The following is a 22,760-nucleotide window of genomic DNA, read 5'->3' on the forward strand; positions in this document are numbered from 1 at the left end:
AATTCCAAGGGAAAAGCTGACTGATTGACATGAAACCACATAAACCACTAAACATCTTCAATTATGACTGGCTGGTACTGAACATACACTAGCTAACAAAAATAAGTTTATAAAAAAATAAGGCAGTAGTGTTACCAGAATTGCTCAATTTAATTACTATTTCACTGTGATGTGACTAGGAAGATCTCTGTCAAGTAATCTAATTGAGAAATAATTTCAGTGTTATCAGGTTAAGATTGTAGTTGAAGTGTCTCTCATGTTAAGTTTTTTTGCTTGGATTCCTGCTGTAACATAAAGAAATGGGCTCCTGTCTTGAAGATGTTATATCCTTTCCTGTCCTTCAGTCTATTTTCAGAGCATTTAAAAATAATCCCCAAAGCCCAAAGATTACCTGCAAAATCTTTAGTATATTATTGTGAAATATAAAAGGCTATAAAAATAGGAATAACTGTGGAATTTTAAAAATAAAAACAGAGCTGGGAAAAAAAGGGACAATAAAGAATATCAGATGTATTGCTACTAAAATAATGCCTCTGTCCTGGAATTAATAAACAATTCAAATGAACTAAACAATTTGTTCCTTGAGCATTGTATCCCTTCTATACTCCATCTCTTGTTTAAAGATTAGCAAATACCGCTTTTTCAGTTCATTAGCTTTTCATTTTCAAGAGGGATAAATTTAGGCAAAGTACTTTTCCTTCTAGTTCACGTGCTAGAAAATCCTCAGTATCTGTGTACATTAGGAAGCTTCACTGCTTACATCAAGTCAGTTTAAAACCAATTTAATTGAGTGAAAATCGGTACTTTATTTCAGTCAGGTATATTCCACTTTTAAGTGGTTTAAAATAAACTGAAACAACAGGAGCTTAAAGTAGTATTTACACAAATGCTATATTACCTTAATTTAAATTGGAGTCACTTGCCATGTTCTCCCTAAAACATTGCTTTTTTTTCTCAGGGTAAGCCTGACTATATTAAGTAATAGAACTGTTCAATTTAATGAATTGCCGCCCTTCAACTGGAGGTTACTGCCTGTTTAGTTGAAATGTAATAACTGGAGTAAATGCCCTACCACAAACATGAAACAGAAAATACTAAATGAAATCACATGTTTGATGGGGACATGACTTCTACCTGAAGGCTTTCCCCTAGTCTTACTATATAAGAGCAAGGCAACATGAAGAAATCGATTTTCAATTTAAAGCTATTGATAGATCATGGCCAATTACTAGTAATAGACTATTCCATAAGGAGAGGAACCAGGGAAATCTGCTTTCTTATGCAGCTGCATCCTATGTGCCCTTTAAGAAATAAGGGCAAAATCCCAGTTCCCTTATATTACTCTCTCACAGTATCCATAGCTTTCTCCTATACCTCTCAATAAGATAAGAAGAAACAGCACAGGCAGTGGCTGAATTGTAGCTCCGTGTGCAGATAGGTTAGATGTGGTGTACACAACAGCTGCAGAGTCAGGACAAGCAGGATAGGTAACTGTTGGGATCACACTGTAGTATTTCCCTGAAAGGGCAGTGGGAGAGAGGAGGAATGCCAGTTTGATTCTCTCTGCTCATTTGACAATTTTCAGGAAATTTCAGTAACTAAATAACTACAAATGCTCTTAGTGACTGTCTAATCTGATTGAGAAAATAACTGTGAAATGAAAGACACCTCAGCTATATAAGCTTTACTTCCTTAGACAAAGGAATACTTGGCATCAGTTTCACATTCATGTTTAGGTATTTCAAACACTGGTATATATTGCTATCCTGAAGTTTTTGCAGGTAAGCCCATTGAGGAATGGACACATTATGCTTCTTGTCAAACACTGCTCACTTAGCTAAGGCAGGCCAGTGAGGAGAAAATGTCATTTCCAGTCTTGTACCCTAACCACTGGATAGTGCTGTTCTTTGGCATTCACTTCCATGGAGAAATCAATGAGATCACTTTCACTGGGGAGATGGAAAGGCTGGTCACAGCGGCTTGCTTGTACTTTCATTCTAGTTAGCAACTTAACATGACGAATGGGTTTCCAATTTCCAGTTGTCTTAGCTGTAGCAACAATGGAAGCACTGACCCGAGAATAAAATGTCAAGAAAATGCCTAGTCACAGAACAAGACCCTTCTGGGACACCAAACTTTACATCAATATTTGAATTTATTAGAAGCTGAAAACCTGCTTTTATCAGAAATTGAAAAACATTTCTGTTCTTGGTTTGCAAATATTTGAAATGGACTTATTTTGCACTTTGCAGTTTTCTAAGCATTTTTAATCAATGGAAAGACTTACCAAAAGCTTTCAAGTCTTGTAAACTCTAATGAACTATTATGTTTCCAGAATGGCTTGAGAATTAAATTAAAGATGCCATGGTGAGAAAGTGATTTGTTTTGCCAGTATTGATAAGAGGAGCTTGAAAAGGCAGTTTTTGACTAATCTTTTCATTATTCCATTAGAGGCTTTAATGAGCATCTTGATGTAATAAGAGACACGTAAGAACTTTCCTACTGTTGTCATTAATCCAGTCAGAACAGTCACAGTAATGCTACTCCACATCTTTGCTGCTTTCAATGTCATTGATTAGGGAGGAGGTTTTGCAGACCTGGCTGTAACCATCCTCACCAGGATGAACAGTTATACTTTAATATGGCTTTGATCATTCCTCCAGTTACTCCTTTTACTCATGACCTTTCACCATTCCTATTCAAGAGCACTTCAGCAAGACTTGTGGGAAAGAGTGTGCAATGCCCTGAGCTACAATGGCAGCAATATGCTGACAGCACCCAGCTCTGTGACTCAAGGCTGGCTTGTTCCCAGCTGTTCTACTATCTGTAGGAAATTGGAAGCCTGCTGAATGAAAGGCAGATGGTGTGATGGACAACCTATGATCCCTATCGGCAACTTACACAATGTAGACTAGTAGATCTTTCCAGTACATGACAAAACAAATTGTGCTTTCACTATCACCAAACTAATTCTTGGTTTTAGTGCTTGCAGACATAGGAACTGAAATTGGTTTGCTATTCCTATGTAAAATATTGGAAAACACTTATGCTCTGAGTCTGATTTTACACCCTCTTTCTTCATTATTGCAGAGCATTATTAGCTCAAGGTTAAAAGGCTCCAGTAAGTACAGTGAAGAATATACAGGGATTTATTTTCATAGTTTAACATTAGGTTAGAGATATATACAAAAATAGCAAAGGAAAATAGAAATTAATTATTAAAATAAAGTCAAAATGAATTAACTGAAACTAAACCCACCCAAGTTTATTATTCAGCAAACTAAAGAAAAAAAGATGTTTCTGAAATAAACCAAACCCAGAATCACTGTCCATGAAATGAGTGGAATTGTAGGATAAGACACTAGTTATTTTGAATAATATGGTTTAAATGTATTCATTTGTATATAAAGTAGTTTATCTTTTACTCCAAATATTAGCCTTGGTGAGGTGAGGAACCCTTAGCACCAAATCCACTGTCTTATAGTCATTGCCTGAAAAAGTACAGTTGCATCTTTAATCTATACACTCCCTGGATGACTTTGCTTTTATTACCTGAAAAAAAAAAAAGCTCATTACCTTATATTTCCTCTGTGAGAATTTCTAGAATCTCCATTCTCCCAGTCTGCACATTTTGAGAATAAATAAAGTGCTGGGTGATTAGACCTCATACCTGACGATACACTTGAGTAGGCTGAGGTGGTTTTAATAGCGAGTTTGGAGGGAATACATTTCTACTCTCCCACCAAAACTGCCTAATGAAATGTCTGTTGCCTTTTCTTCAATCATCAGTGTCAAAGTTGCATACAACCTTGATTTTCAACACACCACAAGTGGGGTGCATTAGTACAGACACATGCAGTGAGACAAGGCTGTTCCTAACAGGCTTGGTTCATGCCATAATGGGAAGTACAAGCTGCTCTGTGGCCCTGGAGCAGACTGTATTTCTCATCAGCATGGAGAGCTTACATCATTTTTCAGAGTTGCAGGGGCTGTGACAGCATTTGTTTACCTAACTGATTCCTGTGCCAGGTACAGTGCAGCACGTGGGAACCAGGAGATGGATGGGATAGTTTTCTTTCAGACTTTTACTCAGGGGCCGGTGCTGGCTGTCTCTGGTTTCCGGATGGGCTGTGCCTTCAACTGCTGTTTCTCTGGTTGCCAGGAGGGACTGAAAAGATAAATGAAATGGCAGAGCATTCCAAGCCCTCATTCAGCCTATGGTTGCTAGGTGGCTTCGGCTCCCAGATTGGGTGTCTCCTCTATTTCTGTGACTCCCAGAAGGGACAATGAAGATGGATGACATGGCAAAGTGCTTTATAGCTTTCATTCAGGCTCCAGTATCTTCCCTGTTCTGGTACAAGATTCTCCAATATCTGAGGAAAAGGAGGAAAATGCCTAGTGTGTCAAACTCCTTTGTATTAAAGAAGTTATAAGGGCAAGATTTCTTGTAAATATTGGTGGGGTTTTTTTTCCATATGCAGAGACATGCTTGCACATTAGCAGCCTCCAAGAGCTGGTCCCAAGGTATTGTTATTTAGGTGAAGGGTTTAAGTATTTGTTGTCACTGCCATTCTGGACTAAAGAAGGGAATTAGCTTAGAAAAGAATGGTTTAGAGGTGAATAAGCAGACAGGGAGGGAGATAGACAGATCTGTTGCTGTGGGAAGATGTCACCACGGTAACTGATTCATGGACATCCCAAGCTTCTCAGCAACAGCAGAGAACTCAGCTTTCCAAAGGCACCTAACTATAGGTGAAGCAGGTCTTGGAGCCATGGCTCCAGTCTTTTCAAACAACTGTTTTGTTTGTGCCTAAAGCCAGCTGCAGGGAAGACAAAGAAGCAAGACTTCAAGTCTCTCCACATTCTCTTTTCCCATTCCTGGTATAAGACACCCAAGGGCACTAGGAAACTTTAGAGCGTGGCTGTGAAGCTTCCTTGTGTTGTGGACCTTCAAAGTAATCAGTAGAGAACAGCTAATGGCTAAGAACTAGACTACTGCCTCTTACAAGGAGAAAAGTCTTTCTTCATGTGTGTTGTGTGTATGTTTGTACATAGACTTACACACATTCATACACTATGGAATTAATACTGGTTTGTTTTATCACAGTTTTATTCTATATTTCTTTTATACTCACAAAAAATTGTCACTTCTAATTGCCTGTTTTAACTAAAGACACAGTGGACAGAGGTCTGAGGACCAGACATTCTGCTTGTCCCTGCTGCCGAGCACTACCTTGCACTGCACGCTCACTTGTGGTGGGGCACATGATGCCACCTGGCAAAAAAAGCGTTGGAGAAGAAGGAATGTTATTTTAAACTGGAATAAATTTCAAACATATATCACCTTGCAGCTCCAGAAACAGTCATAAAGGCATAACTTAGAAGGCAACTGGGGCTGCTCAAAATGGCTCCTGTGGCCCAAAGAAACACAATGTGCATCAGCTATAGCCTTTTCTGTGCTGAACTAGGTAAGGATACTCACACTGTATGACTTTAGCATCTTAGTTTACAAGCCAGTGATGCTCCCAAAAAAGATGAGTGAATGGCCAGCAGGGGCATTTCCCCATTTTGGCCAGTGGTAGTCTGGCTTTGGTAAAAGATGTACTGTGAAACTCACCTTTAATGTAGAACAGTGCATAAAGAGATTTTTTTCTGTCAGGGCAGGGATTATCTTTATAATGTGTGTGTAATATACTGGCACAGGAAGGGTGGGGTCTTCCTCTGATAGAAATGGCAAGAAGAATAGAACACCTCAGGAAATCTCACACTCAGCAAGAGGAGCTTAATCTCATTAAAGGGACAGGAGGTTGATACACTGTATAAGCTGATTAACATTTACGCACAGAACACTACTACTTTTGAGAGATTTTGAAAACGGATGCCTATTTATAGTGCAAAGAAGCTGAAAAAAAACCCCAAATACCTTCTATTAAAAAAAAAAAACAAACACAAAAAACACAAACCCAACAATAACAGCTGTAATAAAAACCTTTACACTACCACAAAAGAATTATCCAGTAATTCAAAAGACAGAGCTCCCTGTTTGCTTTTGCACACTGATTTTTTTCCTTTCTATACATTTCTCATAGATGGAGTGGTTTAATAGAGTAAAAAACAAAAAGATAAACAGTCAAAAGACTTCAGACATGCTTAATTGAAACTTAATGCTTATGAAAGGTACTGGATTAACAACATCAGGAATAGAATTATTCAGAACAAGAACTTTCTGTGACATCTTTTCATCTGATCCCATGAACAGGCCTCCACAAGGAGCAACAGAAAATGTGCAGATGAGAAATACTGTTTTATCCTTCCCTGATGCAATAGCAGCTGCTATTTTTTGTTTACTTGTGGCTGAAGGGAAGGAGCTGGTGCTGGTAACATCTGCTTACTAGGATCTGTAGGATTGAAACTCCTAGATTATTTCATATTGGGAAATGATTCATATTGGGAAACTCCTAGATTATTTCCTAGATTGAAACTAGGATTGAAACTCCTCGATTATTTCATATTGGGATATAGAACATCATCAGATCAACTGGAACTCCTAAGAGCTCCCGTTACTGACTTATGGTGGGTTTCAGTTGGTGTTCAATAATGTAAAGTACCTAGCTCCCATTTTCAGCCTTCTTAGCAGTTTATAGACTATTTTGTGCCAAATTAACATTTGTTCCTGATATACAAAACTACCCACAGTTGGGATACCCTTCTAATTTTAGAGATAAAATCAGCTATTTTCTCACACACATACATGATCACATAGTCAACCTGACAGTTTTTAAAGGTATCTTCAAAGACTTTTTAATGGGTAGCACTGGCTTTTCTTAGGCTAGTTGTGCACTTCGAAAGGGGGAGTTAGGGCATGGTCAGACAAGCTCTGGCAAAACTAGCTTTTGCTTTTGCAGTTTAAGAAATCACTGCCCCCAGCTCAGTGTCTCTTCTCTAAGTTACTAACTGTACATGGGTTTTTGTAGGGAATTGGCTGAGACATGCAAATCCATTCCCTTCTGATGTCTTTGTTATGTGCACACTAATCACCAGGAGAGGCCTAGTGCAGCTTCAATCAAAGCTGCCATTTTTGTTGTGAACAGGGAGAGATGTGAAGCTTGGTCACTGCAGGGCTTGTGGAGAAAGCCAAATCAATTAGGACACAACAGGTACCAGGGAAACCTTTGTCAGCATGAGCAAAAGTCATGTCTACATTGGCTTCCATATGTCCACCTCTTTTGCCATGAAGATCTATGACTATAGACAGTATTTATTTTTTCTACCAGATTCTCTGTTCTTACCTTTTAGCAGTTTCTGCCAAGTGGGGGTCCTTGTTGCTCTCACCCGCATCCCTTCTAACCTTGGGTGGTACATGCAACTAACCTCTGACAGTGTCCTACTGTAAGAAAACCCAAAGGCCAGAGCTGATATCACCTTTATGATTGCTGTTTGAGGTCCTCAACAAAACATCGAAGCAAGAAGGATCGCTAAAATATTCCCACACTGAGGGCATATAAATGGCCCAACCTCAGAGTTTATTTCCTACTTGATGAGCAAGGATAATAAAGTAATGTAAATGACTGGGCTTTTGTTTTTCATGAATTTGAAGCATTGTACATGATCTAGGCCAGGCAGACAAGCAAAATAGTCTGTTAGGAGTGAGATCTGTCACTCAGCCTACTGAAGCACACTAACGATTCAGGTAGGTAATTAAATTGTTTATCTTAATCAGGAAAGGCTTGTGAGGCTTTGAGAATTTCCTTCTATCTTATAGTCAACATATAAAATTTTCTCTAATGGGAGTGAAGTTTATGAGGGGAAAAATATTTCCTCTGTGTAAGGATATTTGTGAGAGGAATTTCAATTGAGGGCACTTCATTAGCAACAGGATCTCTAAGCATTCCTTTCTGTTGTGCTTTAACATGTATGAAGGTACTTTTAAATAAAAATAACTGAAAATATTAATAGATATATATGATTGATTTGCTGAAATATGGAAGTAAAACTTCAAACATGCTTAAGGCTCATGATTCAAGCTTGCCTGCTTTCAAATGTTCCACAGAGTCAAATTAACTACTGTGGTTTGCTGTCAATGCCTGGCAGCAGGCATGTTGCTCAGTAGATCCAAATATGACTTCTCAAATTGTTATTTAATCCATAAGGAAAGGAGTGATTGTCACATCTTGATATATTTAGTATTGGGAGATTGATAAAAGTTCACTCTGCAGCTCTTAGAAATAATAGAATGTTATTGACACAAGTAAGTGTCATGCAGGCTGTGCTATTGCTGCTGTAAATTAGAATTACAACCTATATGACGACAGGTCCATGGTGCAATTGTCTCTCTAGTCTTGGGTGTCTTTATTAAGCTACCTTCCTGGAAAGGTATGCATATTATGAATATTTTTGTTTCTTGCACTTTATATATGGATAAAGTACATACTAGCACTGTCTATGAGGCTCTAGGATCCATAAAGACCTAAAATATATGTTGGATTCTACTTTTATTAGATTGGCAACACATTTTGAATAATTGTTTATAAGATGGTAACAATCTTTTTCCTTTCCAATGTTGACATTTTTGTGATTCTTTTAAAATTTCAATTGCTAAAAATGGAACATTAATAATATGATACTTTCCTTCTTTTACTAAGAAAAATTCGGTGATATTGTACTTTCTGTCTCAGTCTGTAAAAGTGCTTCTTTATATAATAACTTAGATCCAGTTGGCCAATTTCAGTCAACTTTTGCAAGCGATGGACGTCTGATAGATATTAAGTTCCTAAAAAGTTTCTAAAAAGTTTTAACCAAGTAGAAAAGACAGAACCTTGTGACAGAGGCTCTTTAAATCCCTCAAAGGTGTGAGCTCAGACCTTGGTAGACCAGACAGAACACCCATGCAAGATCAATCTTGAAATGCAAATCCAAAGAAAACCTAATCTGTGTCTACTGTCCACAGAGCTACCAGTTGGTTGGTCAGCCTTTGCTCTGATCAAATCCCCCTCTTCCATGATGCCTTAAAACAGATAGTCCAATAATATGCCTGGGAAAATCTAACATTTTACTGCTATGGAAAGTGTCAGTCATACTCCTTCCCATGTCCCTGTTTCTGTCCATCCTCTCATGTCCTTGTGTTGGGGTGGTTCAGCTCAATGGCCTTAGAGAAAAATAATTTGCTTCTCTGGTATTTTTTCTGATTGATTGTGTGGGATAAGTTTAATACGTGTCTTACAAGTGCCAGGGCTTGCACAAGGGAGTGGTGAATGTGTGTTAACAGCAGCAGGTAACAGCAGTGAGCTGCTCGATTGACTCGAGCTGATGGTGAATTTTATTTTAAGGTTACTCTACCTCTGCCACAGATTATCCACACATGAAGATAATTGCCAGGTTTAATTTAGTTCACTGACATTGCACCTTCTGTTAATTTGACTTAGCTGTCCTAGGACTTTCTGTTCCAACGTGAGACTTCTGCAGCCAATAAAAGAGCAGGCCACAGACAGTGCATAGAAAATAAGTTTTGTCTAGATAAAAGAGGCAATATTGGAAATTCAGGAGGTTAAAAATCATACCACTACCACCTTTTGGGGGGTTCGACAGAGAGGGCAATCTGGTTCATTTAGCTAGACCAAGGAGACAGCCGGTGTCATCTCTGTTTACCTATCCACATCGCTCACCTGCCACAAACCACAGCACCAAAGATGCAATTACTGACCCGCCTGGCAGTCAGCGTTGTAACACATGCCAAACATGAACTGGCAAAACCCCACATCCTCCTTTGCTGCTCCTGTGAATAGGGATAGCAATAGAAATGCTGCTGTTCCCCTGGTCAGATCTGGAAGGCAGCACAGCTGCCATTTGTTACTCAGGATCAAGACACATCCTGCTTTGCTGCTCCTGTGAATAGGGATAGCAACAGAAGTGCTGCTGTTCCCCTGGTCAGAGCTGGAAGGCAGTACAGCTGCCATTTGTTACTCAGGATCAAGACTCCATCAGGCAGTTAGATCTGGACTTGTTCCGTGAGAGTTATTACACTGGAGATGTGTCTGCTTCAATCCTGGAAATGATCCTATTGTGAATGAAAGACTGGCAATAGTAATACTATGATGGAAAGACATTTCTTAGAAATGGAAAGAAAAGAACAAATGAGGGTGAAAGACCTCCTGCAGTTATATGTACAGTAATCACAATTGTAAAAATATAATTAAAAAAGCCACAGAGTTCTAGCTAATATTTAAAATTCTGACAACAGCTGAAAATTATAAAGATGCTCCTACAGGAAAACTAAATATTTCCAGTATTATTTCCAGTATATTCCAGTATTTCCATAAATATTTCCAGTACATTTCAGTACGCTCATAGATTATGCTAGTTATTTAGTTAATGCTTGGCTTTGACTTTTATAAAGTAGCGATGGCAGTCCTTTGCTGTCATGAACGAACTAGACTTTAAGTTGTGCTATTGGTTCATTACTATTTTTAGCCTGGTTTCTTAAGGAAAGAGGTTCACAGATCCCACATGTGTATGTGTGTGTCCATCTATTCCTTTCCATGTCCGTCTTGAGTTTGTTGATTAATTTCAACCAAACACAGCAGAAAAGTGATCTCACAGAAATTAAGACCTTATTTTCATAATATCAAGCAAACTGAGACAGGAGTGCTTCACACATAGGTAAGTAGAGGTCACACCTTCTTAGTCACTGGAAAATCCAACTATGATGCACAAATGCCTACAGCCTGGGGAACAAGAAGGAGGAAGTGGAGCTTTGCACTCAGTCAGAAAGTTATGATATCACAGGAATAACTGAAATGGTAGGACAACTCACGCGAGTGGAGGATCTTGACAGATGGCTATAGGCTGTTTCATAAAAACAGGGCAGAGTAGGAGTTGCGTTCTATGTTGAATCTACAGAGTCAACTACAGCAATTCTGGAAGTTCTATCAAGTGCCTCTGGATCAAGATCAGAGGGGTCATCTTCAAGGTGCATCTGAGCGTAAGTATCTGCTACCAACATTCAAACAAAGACAATATGGCAAAAAAGGCAATATTTGGGTCATTAGCAAGATTTGGGTCAAGAAAACCTGGTTCTTATGCCAACTTCAACTATCCAGACATTCACTGGAAGAACAATACAGCAGCTCACATGACGTGCATCCAAGTTCTTGGAATGTGTACAGGACTGCTTCCTCATGCAAATGTTAGATGTGCCAGTCATAGATGAAACATCCTGGACGCTACTCACAAATCAAGAAAACCTGCTTTGTAATATCTCAGTTAGTGATAGCATTGGCTGAAGTGATAACAATACTGTGGAGCCTGGGATCCTCCTGAGCACACTGAAGGTTAGTACTAAGACAAAGGTCTTAGATTTTAGAAGAGCAAACTTCAGCTTGGTAGAGTTCAGCTGGGAGGGATTCCATAGAAAGCTTCCACAGAGGATAAAGGAGCTACTGAGTGCTGGGATATTTCAAGAACTCTCTCCTGGAAGCACAAAACCAGTTCATCCCCTTTAAAGGTAAGGGAAGCAGGTGGAGCAAGAGACCCTTTGGCTTAACTGCAAGCTCCTTAGTCTGCTCTAAACCAGAAGGGAAAAGTACTACAAGAAAGGTTCTTCAGGTACATAAATAACAAGCAGAAACAGAATGAAAATACTGTCCTGTGTTAAGCAGGAGAAGGGAATTAGTCACCAACAATGCTGAAAAGGCAGAGATTCTCAACACTTCCTTCACCTCTGCCTTTACCAGCACTGTTGGGCCCCAGGCCTTGGGAACAAAAATCCAGGTTGATGCACACAGACCCATCATCATCAGTGAAGAAGAGCTGGTATGTGAACTGTTACAGGAGCTTGACTCCTACAGATTGATGTGCCCTGAAAATATCCACCTGAGGGTGTTAAAAGAGAGATGGCTGGTGCTGTTGCGAGGCCACTCACAATAAACTTTGAGAAGTTGTGTAAATCAGTGGCAGAAGGCAAATGTCACCCCCATCTACAACACTTGCTCAAAGGAAGATCCAAGGAAATTATAGGCTCATCAGTCTTGCTTTAGTCCTGGGAAGGTTATGGAGCAAATCCTCCTGGGGACTGTCACAGGTCAAATGAAGCATGATTGGTAACAGCCAACATGGATTCACTAGGGGTAAACTGTGCTTGACAAACATGATGGTCTTCTATGACAAAGTAACCTTCTCAGTGGATGTGGTGTGAGTGGTGGTCATTGTCTACCTGGATTTCTCCAAGGCTTTCCTACAATTTCCCACAGCCACATCCTAAAGAAACTGATGCGTTATGATCTTGATGAGAGGTCTGTGCCGTGGCTGGGGAACTGGATGACTGGCCACACTCTTTTTCCAAGTGGAGACCTGTCATTAGTTGGATTGGAATAGCCTTCTCAGGGAAGTGGTGGACTTCCCAACATTGGACACTTTTAAGATTCAACTGGGAAGCATGGTGGGACATCTTGTTTAGACCCTGCTTTTCCCAAGGAAGGTTGGACCAGATGACCTTTCAGGTCCCTTACAACGTGGTATTCCATGATTTATGAATCTTCAGGAAACAAGGTGTCTACCATTCACATAACTGGTTGCTAAAGATGCTAATCCAGATATTTTGCTTTTCATGCCATGGCTTCTGCAATATTTGCATATAATTTTGTGGTTTGGATTAAACCCTGGTAGGCAGCTAAGCCTGCCCCAGCACACTGTACCAATAATATTGTTACCAATTTAGTAATGAAAATGGCCATTCCTGTCATAGCTATTTTTGTTGCTGAAGACTATGACTGTCTAAATGAAGCAGCATTCAAGACAGCTACACCATACTGCAGGAAACATATGAATGTGCGTGCCCTGTGAAAACACAATTTATACAAAACAAAGGAAACTTTTCAGGCTACAAAACATGGTATGAAAATTGGAGACACATCAGCTGCCTTTGGATGCCAGTGCTGCAAATTTTCTCAACTGCACTTTGTAATTAAGCAGTTATCAAGCTAGCATTAAAGAAGATACATTGAAGGCCAGAAGCAAACAAACTGCAGTGGTATGGAGCTCGTGAAGGCTATGTTTCCCTGCTAAGCAACAGTATGAATTAACCCATATTGCTACGACCAAAATTATTGCCATATTCAAATTAGCTATTTTAACTCTATTTTGGGTTTCTCTATGCTACAGTGTTGCTTGCCACATAGGCACTCTTCCCTCTGTCCTGGTAAAAAATTGCTAATAGGGTAGTACAACTATTTCAAATATCAGCTTTGTATCTTAACCTTCTTGGATGCACTGTGCATTAGGAAGGCTGGAAGAGAAATCTAGTAGAGACTTCCAATCTCCAGCAAATCAAGAGATGTTAACACTCCATGCTACTCTAGGCAAAAGAGGTTATTATATTCATTTTGAAATATAGATCCACTGATTTTTTTTTTGCATCTACAAAAAGTAGAGGCATCTAAAAAAAGTCTTCTTTTTCTCTGTTGTTCACAACTAGTTTTAGTTTAACACATTTAAAACTTAAAAACTGCAGACTTAACCACATATATTGATGATGTTTACTATTAAGAATATGTATTGAATTTAATATTGCCCCAATTAAGTATTTTCATTTCCTCCATAACTTTTCATTTGCACTAATGCATTTATCGATGAAGGTATTTTGCTGTAGATATGCAAAGCAATTTAAATAATTTTGTTGTGGTGAAACCAATCAGTATTTAGCACCAGTATGAAGATTTACAGGACAGGACAGTACAACAGAGCCAGGTTTATAAAAATACCAAATGCCTTGTTGTGGAAATATTCCCTGGTACCTAAGCCTTGCTTGAAGCCCCAGCAGCTCCTGACATCTGACAGAGGTTTCAGATCTCATTTCTGCCCCATCAGGAAAAGTGTCTAGTCCTGCTGGGAACTTGCATCAATTTAGCTCATTCTAATGAATCTTTATTGGCATAGAAGAAAGAATATCCCAGTGGTTAGCATGGTAGCCACAGGCTACTTCTGTGATGTTTAACAATTCTGCCTCTAAGTGACTGCTCAAGAATGCAGTAAGTAGTCAGTAGGATTTCCAGAGACACTTAAGTGCCTGTTTGCCATAGAGAACAATAGAAATTAGGCACCTGGTGCATTCAAAATCCCTGTGTAGGTGCCTATAGCCATGTCTAGACTGTAGAGCAGTTGCATTCCAGGGCTCTATGCCTTGTGTGCACAGCTTTCCTTCCCATGGAAACCAAGGCACTGAGTTGGGAGAGGGGGATGCTTCACTCAGAGATCACACTTTGACACAGCTGACTCACTGGGAAGCAATCCTGCAGCCCTTCCTACATCTTTATGTATCTAAGCAGTTTTAAGGTTCTAAACAAAGAGTCAAAGTACGTTAAAAATCAAGCTCTTTATTGCTCTGGGACTTGTTTCTCCATCAGTAAGATAGAGACTGCAATTCTTTTCTCATATGGCCATTATAAAGAAAAATACCCCAATGGCTTTGCAGCACTCAGAAGCCATAAAAACACCAACAAAGAAGTGCAAGACTCTTGGTCTATGCAGGGGCTGCATTACCAGCCAGGGAAGAGAAGTTAAGGTCGTACCAGTCCTCCTATTAATGCGCTTTGTCCAGCATGTAACTCCTCGTTCATAGTGCAGTAATATTCTTCCCTGTGATGTGAGCAATAGGTACAACCTTCACAGAATGAAATGGTGTCACTAACAGGCTGCCTCTGCATGACTTTTCCATCCCCAATTGCTATACAAATTCTCACTGAGAACTGCACAGAAACGTTTGATCCACCTTGGATTTCCATTTCACCAAAATAATGTCCAACTTAATCCCAATAAATTCTATGGCTAAGCTCCACTTTTGCACTGAACTGTGGGAGTTATTTATAGCTATAAATGAGGATGATTTTTGAGAATACTGTCTCTATAGAAACTGGTGGTGGACTAGACCAAAGAGGTTTCTTAAAGGAAATTCCCTGCTCTTTTCCCTTCATAGATGATGCCAGAAAGAGGTTGAACTCCTTGTTGGCAGGTAGGGAAGGATGTATTTGACATATTTGGTACTATTAATCTCTCTTCCATTAGTAAAAATGTAAACATTTATAATTGACGGTATTTACTTACATAAAAGTGTTTTTTTTTTCAATTGTATTTCATCTGCATTCATGCTTTCATTTCACTTACATTCCAAAAAACCAAGGGAAATTCCAGAGCACACACACAAAATTGCATTAAGATGGTGTTAAGGTTGCTGACTCTCATTCCTAAATAACACAAAAACTAAAAGCACAGGAAATCCTGAGTTAAGGCTCTTTCACAAACTTTGGACATAATTTCCTTTTTCATAAATAATACTTCCTTCAGTGCTGGTGGAATCAATTTGTGGCTGGTTGTTCTGGCACCATGACAAAGATGTGGCAGCAGAATACAGCATTTCGTTTCCACTTATACGTGTGGTATTACCATAAAGCCAAACCTTTTAAAAGCAAGTAGTGATTTTGACTACTTAACACTGAGATGTCTGAAGTTCTCTGATTTTTGGAGATTGCTGCCAGAAGGAAAACTGAAAATCATTTTAAAAGATGCGAAAATCCTACATGGAGTAGGAATAACAATAAGAGTTATTCTTTCAGGTAACTGCTAGTCACAGTCAAATTGCTTCCTCTATAGAGATTTTAACATCTTTCCGATCCCTAATGATTCACTTTTCTCAAGACATCTCATGAGATCCAAGTATTACAATAAACATCACTCTTTCCCTGAAGAGAACTCCTGTTGTGAAAGATAATAGTAAACTACATTAGCACGTTTCCTGTAACCAAAAGGGTCTGTGTTGCAGTGGAATCATTAAAAGCCATTCACCTACTGAGGCGCTCTAAGTTTCTGGGGCAGGTTCCATACTTTGAGGCCTGTCAGTGGATTGCACTTGCTGCTGGGGAAGGAAGCAATAAATGTTTAGATGCTGATAGCAACATTCCTCGCTATTTTAGAGCAGGAAGTTGACAAGCAACATGTGAATGGAACAGCAAAGAATGTCTGAATTTGCTTACTGCTTGGAACTAGCCCAGACCAGCAAGGACAGTGCTGCAACTCATGTGATAACCACCATTTTGTGTTTTTTCACTCTTACTTGCCAAAAAAAAAAAAACATAACCCAAACCAAAAAACAAACTTTGCACACTCTGACACTGTTAAGCATCACATAACCTGATAGCACAGCTATAAATCACACCCATTGCTTCAGCAACTCAAGATGTTTTAAAACATATTGAACGGAATGTTCTAACATCAAATATCATGTGGTTTTCAAGGCTTTCCTTAACAATATAAACTCATTTATAGAGCAGCAAAACCAATCCTGATTGATACCAATGAAAATTATATATACACTGAAAATACTCTTGTTCACACAGAGTAATAACTGACTTGATGAACAGCCCATAGTTAAGTTATTCTCATTTTATATTGCAGCTAAGACAATGCAGCAATGCAGCTGAAGGGGTGGAAGAAGTCCTGTACCCCAGTTAGCCTATGGCCAGATACTATCCCTGCTTCCTGCATATTGTACCTAATAGTGTACCTGCAAGGTGAGCCAGATCAATTGGCTGATCCTGTGGGAAAATAACCCTGAAAAGGAAAAAAAGAAACAGTTCCTCACTGAGCCAGGCAGCCACATCAGTCACACTGAGGCTGCACAACTTAGATCTGGTAACAATGGCTGGGGGAGAGAAGAGCAAAGCAAGACCATGTTTTCCAGCAGCTGCCATCAATAAAGGCCCTTAGCTATAGCATGAAAACTTACCCTCTGCCTAAGTGGAGAGTATGGTGCAAGCTGGTATAAGGACAGCTGGGATCCTTCTCTTCATGCACAAAAGAAAGCAGTGGACCAGACAAGAAACAAAACACAGGGCCAGTACACCCTTATCTGGCATGCTCAAAGCAGGCTGGGGTGGACCACTGAAAAGAGCTGGTGAGGCCCTAATTAAGTCACAAGCAGGACACAGCTGCAACGAGGCCTAAACACCTGAGGAGTTTAAAAATAGTAGTTGTCACTTTGCATTGTCACAAGAAACATATTTCAAATTAGAATGTCAGGAGCCTGCCTTTCCCATCCCACTCAGGAGCTGAACAACTGTATTTTACAGAATCACCAAAATACCTGTTTGGTGTAGTTCCGCTTATCATAGACCTTTTCATCAGTTTGTCTTACATGTGACAAAGAAGCCTATTGTGATGTCCACCCTAGACAAAAATGAGCAAGCCTTTGTCATCCCACCTTAGCTACTGTCCTAGAAAGCCATTACAGGCCACACCAAGAAATATTCAACTCAAGTGTCATTCTTTTACCTTATTTCAGACATCTACATTAGATGAAATGGACTGTGCTCCACAATATGCTTACTTCTTTTCCTTTTCTTATTACTTTCCCTTGACAGTAAAGGTAACTTAAGGAGGCTACCTCAGGTGCGGCTGCCTGTTTCAACCAACCAAAGTTAAATGAGATGTATCTCATCTGAGGAGCTGTCACCTTCTGTCTGGCTGTAGATGATGAAATACATGGTACTATGATTCAAATATTTGGGAGTAAATGTAGTGATTCTCAGAATTACTTGGTTATGTTACTTTTGTCACCCCATCCCATTAGAGGTTTTCCCTACCTAGTTAACCTCATATCAATCACAATGTGTCAGGCAAAGACATGTACCTTAACTAAGCACTGCAAAGGAAGAGAAAGAATACATTTTCTGAATTTCAATAATAAAATTTTGTTAATTAAGGATCAGAGCAAATAATTTCAGTAACCTCTCTACAACTGCTTGTGTATTGCTTTGTTCAATTTAAAAGTTTGAAGAAGCGGAGTGTCTACTGGTTTCCTAGACATCTTCATGAATCTCATCATCAGGGAAATGTTGCCCTAACATTTATATGTAGTAGTCTCTAACTTATTTTAAATCTGCTCATTCTTGTTATAGTTTCCTTTACAGCAGTAAACAATCCTTACTCTGTCCTGGTACTTAGATGTTCCAAAGATTTTACGCCATTACTGTATTATGCTTGCTACTTGGTGATTCAGGTGTACCTGTGTGGATCTCTTAATCTTTCCTTGTGATCCAAGCCGATCTTCCACACAATTATTACTTTGAAAAAAGTCTCCTAAAAAGAAGATTTGCTTAAATTAATTCAGTTCAAAAAACCCCATCTTTTTCTAATTTACAGTCATAGACTCTTTGACCTATGTGAAATTTATCAGTAACTGTTGGAGCTTTTAAGGTCTGTCTTGAATTTAGAATCTTTTCTTGGTACCAGCCACTGATACACTGCTATGTAACCCCCATGGCAGGGGGCTTGGAACTAGATGATCTTAAGGTCCTCTCCAACCCTAACTATTCTATGATTCTAAGATTGCCAAAGAGGAAGAGTTCAGGTGATATTTTGTGTTTGCCCTGTGCTGAGCCTTCAACACGTTTCTTCATTTTCAATATTGATAGTATTTCAATTGTCAATGTATACAATATGCACTGTAACTGTCTTACTATTTTTAAAGTAGTATGAAAAACACAGAATTCAAACCCAGTTGATAAATCAATGGGAAAAGAGCTCAAATACGTAAGAGACTTGCTTGACAAGCAGAGGCTGTGCATCAGCTGAGCACTCAGTACCCAGACTCTTAAATCCTGATAAATGCAGTGGAAAAGGCACCAGCAATGGTATGGGTCTCTGAATCCAAAGTCTTGACACTGGCAATATATTTGGTATTCGTCTTAAAGTCTCTGCTTCTGGTTTAACTTCATAACATAGTATAGACGTAAGTAAATGTTCACTTCACATGTAAGTGAAGTGAATTGCGTGTACAGTTACAGAAAAGTACTTGATTATAGTACAAAAACACCTCTAAAGTTCAGAAACTGTAGCAGAAATCAACAGTTTTCCCTGAGTTTCTTTCAATCTCACACATTTTCAATCACTTTCCTGATTTTGTGAGACCTGATTCAGAATCTCTTCATGGCTGGACTTATCCGTATGGCAATAATTGCAGCAATTTCACCGTAAATAAAATAATGTCCTTTTAAATGAAGACATAACTTTCAAAGCAGCTTCATTGCACCCTTCTACAACAGCTTTGGTATGAAACTTGACATAGTAATGACAGAGGAGCCATGAGTTTTTCTCTAATGACCATGAAGATAGCTCTTTTCCTCAAATTTTAATGAATGTTATATTATAGACAGGCATGGATGCACACGTCTCACAAGGTTGTCCAACATTTCGCATTATAAGACTGTTTTCAGTTATTTGTAACTTAGCCAAAGTTTAATTATTTGCACTGAAATTTTCCACACTGAGCATCTGCCTCAGGCTGCATTTGTTTTTTTTGGAAACAAATAACTCAGCCATTTCTGAGATCAAGGCAAAAGGAAAATACGTCATTTTCTTCATAAAAAACCGAACAGAGTTCTGCTGAGATGTCTTAAGGCTACCACAACTTGTAGAATGGGCTGAAATGTTGGCAGCGCCTTGCCTGTATTTCGAGGATGTGCCTCCCTCCACCTCTTAACAGAATTTTGGCTAAGTTCTAGTCCTTTGGGGAAAAGAAAAAGCAAAATCAGTTCACACATGCTCAGTAAAGAAGTCTCAGGTGTCAGCAGTTGCATTTCTCAAAGATTCTGTAATTATAGAACATGTTCCAGAACGAGGCTGAGCAGGATTTTCCTTGCAGCTACAGCTCTACGTCATACTGGGCTACAGTCCAAGATGGAGCGCAGAAGCTCTATTTCTCCCACCTACTCCAAACAGGAAGCAAGAAGGAGGAAGCTGCACTATTTAAAAGCAGAGCTTTCAAAAAGCTGATCTGCCCAGAGATGAGGAGCAGACAGGAACCAGGATGCCAGAGAGTAAAGACAGTGCAAGAAGAGGGAACTGGGATAGTTATGGTGACAGAGACAGTAAACTGCACATGGAAAAGGAAGTGAAGAGATTCAGAGCCAGCAGGAAAGAAAAAAAAAATAAATAAGAAATAAGAAGAATTGTTGAAGTGTTGGCAACTGTGAGGAAGACTGAAGGACCCAGTCTGTCTCAGGAAGGGATTGATGCTGGACATCAGTCTACAGAGAAATCCATGGTGGAGAAGGAAAAAGGGCCAGGAGAGACAGAACAGATTAAAAGCTAGAAAGGAAAGGAACAAGTGAAAGGAACTGAAATGTACTGAGAATTGGAGCTGGAATGAGGACTGAGATTAAGGAGAAAATAAGACTGAGGCAATGACTGTTAGAGCCAGAAGTGGTTATGCTTTTCAGGAATAAATTCAAGCATCTGTGTCCTGTGGATGTGCACTCAGTCTGGACCTTGTAGTGCAGCCCAAGCCCATATCTTCTTCAACAACCCAGTGACTGTCAGAAAATATGCTGGAAACTGTCCATCAAAATGTTCTATCAGTTTTCTGTAGTTCACATAGAGGATGGAAAATACTATTCCTAGTTAATCTGTTAGCTTAAATGGCAGGAGACTATGTGGGGCACCTACATTTTCCTAACCCATTGATAAAACCTGCACATTTAGGCATGACAGATGGAACATGTGGGAGATTTATTTTCTAGTTTGGATCAAAAAAGAGAAGTTTATCTACACATAGAAAACTATGATGGAACAATTTTAAGACTCCAAACTAAGAGATCAGAAGTTAGGAAATCGAAAAAATAAAGCTATAAAATCATGGAGACTGTATATTGGCCCCTTTGTGTTTAGGTGGACACACTTCTAAATTGTACCATTGTTTATCTGCTTAATTTATTTAACAATGTCACTATACACCTTCTTCTTTCTCAAAATCCCTCTGTAATTCTTAGCAAGTCGTCTACACTAAAAGCTTTTCATACGTGGTGCCTCTTTTTTTGAGTGCCTCACCTGAGTTCCTATGATCTGCCTTACAGAACTGTTGCACGCTTGAGAAGTTGGCAGGAATCACAACTTGAATAAATAAATAAATTGCTATATTAAGTCTCAAGATCATGCACCTTGAACTAAGCACCCTGAACTTACACAGTTTTATACTTCTCTCTGAATAAAACAGGAGTAGCTCTATCACTTTAACTGCTAGAGGTGTATCAGGAAAGTAAACATATTCATATTTGTGAGGTACTGGGAGAATACGGTGATAAGAACCACTGAAAAGATCAAGAGGAGAGTAATCATTCTGTTGTCAGATAGAATTTTAATATTGTGAAATAAACAAGGCAGAGGGACTCATACTGAACAAGGACAAGAAAACAAAACATCTGATATCATTTAAAACCTACCTGTCACTCCTGAGTGCTTACTGAGGCTTGGATCTTGAAGAAAAAAATCCCTATGTCGATATGTAACTAAAGGCATTTGCACAGGGAGATGAGTAAAGTTTGCATACAGTCTGACTTCTGGCATTTTCTGCCTTTGGATTACTTGACTTTGCAGCTTTAATGACATTCTTAAAGCCTATCATTTAATATGTTTTATACAAATATACAGAGCCTTAGGAATCCTGCTTATTATAATCACCACTATCACCAAAACCCCAAGATGGCATTATAGTTTTGCTTTACAAAGATGGTTGAAAACAAACATACTTCTGTTTTTAATGCTTTATGTAGTTAAAAGGTTTCAAAACCTTTTCTTTCTTTCTTCTTTCTGTTTCCACCTCTCTCCTTCATTCTTTGCAAATGCCTTCTTTCTTCAAAAACTGCAGGACTAGCTCTGGCTGAAACAGCTGCAGAAACAGCTTGGCTTCAGACATTTACCACAGCAGATTTGCTTAATCAAACAACCATCAGAGAAGCTTTGTTCCAAGCAGTTGCCAAAAGCCTGTCATGCTACAACTTCAAAAAGCTGCTCCAGCAGCTTTGCTGCACACCAGAGATGCTCATCATGCGTGGAGGTGACATCATACATTTCTAAGTAGGAAATCCAATGATATTAATGTTCTGTACATTTCTGTGGCGCAGTTTTACCCATCTAATTAAGGCACTGGTAGTAACAAATGTTACATTTTAGACTCCAGGGCTGCTTTATCTTGTTTATATCTTTTACAAAAAATGTGTTACTTTGTCCTAGATACTTCCCACAGTTGGCCTCTGTCCAAACACGAATTATTTCACAGAGTTTGAAGCAAACTCTTTCAACAACTTTGAACAGGCAATTGAAATCATAAAAGCAGCAGAGCCATCAGAATGAAAGGGTAGGAAGCGTGCTGTATGGTCATCGAGTTCCAGCCATCATCGACTACCACATTTTTGTGGTTTTGATAAGACTGTTTGTTTAACCTGCATTGAAGCCTTCAGTGAGAGCGACTCTACCAGCTCCTGAGGCAAACCACCTCCAGAGTGTCAGTACCCCTACCTTCAGCAAAGATTTCCCAACAGCTAGCTTGATTCTTTCTTTCTGTAATTTAAGGCCATTACTTCTTGTCACACAGGAAGTCTTGTCTCCATGGACTAGGAGAATAATGCATACCCTTCTCTCTAAAATTCTTTTCTCCTTTAGGGTACACAACAACAGTTCCTTCAGTCTTGGCTCATTTAAGGTAGTTTATTTTGGCTTGCAACTATTTTCGCTGCTGTACTCTGGACTATCTTGGGTAGCGCACTCCTTTCTTGAAGAGCAGCGCCTAGAGCTGAACACTGTAGTCCAGCTGAGGTCTTGCCAGTTGTGAGAGGAGTGGAAGGATTATTCTCTGTGGCTTGTAGGCTGTGCTATTGCTAAGAGAAGTCTGCACATAGTTAATGCCAGAGAGGACAAGTACTGCATCCTAAATATCACAG

At 39.2% G+C, this 22,760-nt stretch overlaps 1 long non-coding RNA gene across 1 annotated transcript in view; it reads right to left on the minus strand.

Annotated features, from left to right (window-relative positions):
• Positions 1 to 16,908, minus strand: part of LOC133208591 (uncharacterized) — a 68,666-nt gene extending 51,758 nt beyond the window's left edge. The window contains exon 1 of the long non-coding RNA XR_009724444.1: positions 16,772 to 16,908. This is a non-coding gene — a long non-coding RNA (uncharacterized LOC133208591). The remainder of the gene's footprint in view (positions 1 to 16,771) is intronic.
• Positions 16,909 to 22,760: the final 5,852 nt, after the last annotated feature.

The sequence above is a fragment of the Neopsephotus bourkii genome, unplaced genomic scaffold (genome assembly GCF_033783945.1).
Source record: "Neopsephotus bourkii isolate Nb327-2 ecotype Australia unplaced genomic scaffold, CSIRO-AGI_Nbou_v1 NB_272, whole genome shotgun sequence".
NCBI classification, from domain to species: domain Eukaryota; kingdom Metazoa; phylum Chordata; class Aves; order Psittaciformes; family Psittacidae; genus Neopsephotus; species Neopsephotus bourkii.